Raw genomic sequence first — 1,096 nt, forward strand, 5'->3', positions numbered from 1 at the left:
ATATTGAGTTCATTGTATTTTTCAGTAAATGCAAACGTGAAGCCATTGAATTCTACACTAACTACTATAAGACAACCATTTTGGTTTGAGGGTTATGTAGGGTCCATTCAGCCGGTAAACCATCCTAGTGAGTGGGACATCCCCCCTCATATGAAACAAATTGTGGTGTTGCCACCAGCTTGGCGATGCTAAGCAAGAAGACCTAGGAGAAGAAGGATTCTATTGATTAGTGACGGCAGTCAAACACAGAGATGTTCACAATGTATACCTACAGACATAATAGATAGAATTGTCTATCTCCATTTACAGTTCCATCCACAACATTGGCACTAGCTCCAACTCAATCGGCACCTCCACGAGTGCGACGATAGAAAGCATGTTCAACTTACAGGCAAATCGGTCACACACGCAACAACTGTCCAATGCGAAGGACAATGTCTGAAAATGTTAGGTGTCTTCTAAAAGAAGACAGCTTGTTGGCGTAACTAAATCTGTGAGCTATGTGCAATACCTTTCTCAGAATTTCATCTTGCAGTTACTTTCATTCATTCAGAATTGTGTTTGTTATTTTATTATTTGATTTTATACTATTTAAATTAAATTAATTTTTCATTTTGGCAAAAATTAAGTTTGATTTATCCTTCTATAAAAATTAAATTTGTAACAATTTCATATATGAAGTCAATTTTATATTAATAACTTGTATTACATTAAAATAAAATAACATCAAATGACTACATAATTTAAATTTAGCACAATTTGATCATGGTTTTATAGTTAAAATTAAATTAACGACTGTGTATGCATTTATAAATGGTCAAGAGACGTTGGAAGTTCCTGTATTGGTCAAAAGATTTTGATTTATGGGGTCACACGCTGAGTACTACCAGATATATGGCGTGACACAGTGAGTGCTACCCAATTTATCGAGTTACACTGAAGGAAATGAGAGTTATCAGGTCACACGCTGAGTTGTTATATTAGTCAAGGGTGATATGCCATGCCCGAATGAGGTGACACACCATGCCCTAATGCAGTGACAAGCCATGCCTCAGTGGGGTGACAAGCCATGCTCGAATGTTGTGACAAACTATGC

The sequence above is a fragment of the Theobroma umbraticum genome, unplaced genomic scaffold (assembly GCF_002168275.2).
Source record: "Theobroma umbraticum cultivar Fairchild unplaced genomic scaffold, ASM216827v3 scaffold_459.0, whole genome shotgun sequence".
Lineage (NCBI taxonomy): Eukaryota > Viridiplantae > Streptophyta > Magnoliopsida > Malvales > Malvaceae > Theobroma > Theobroma umbraticum.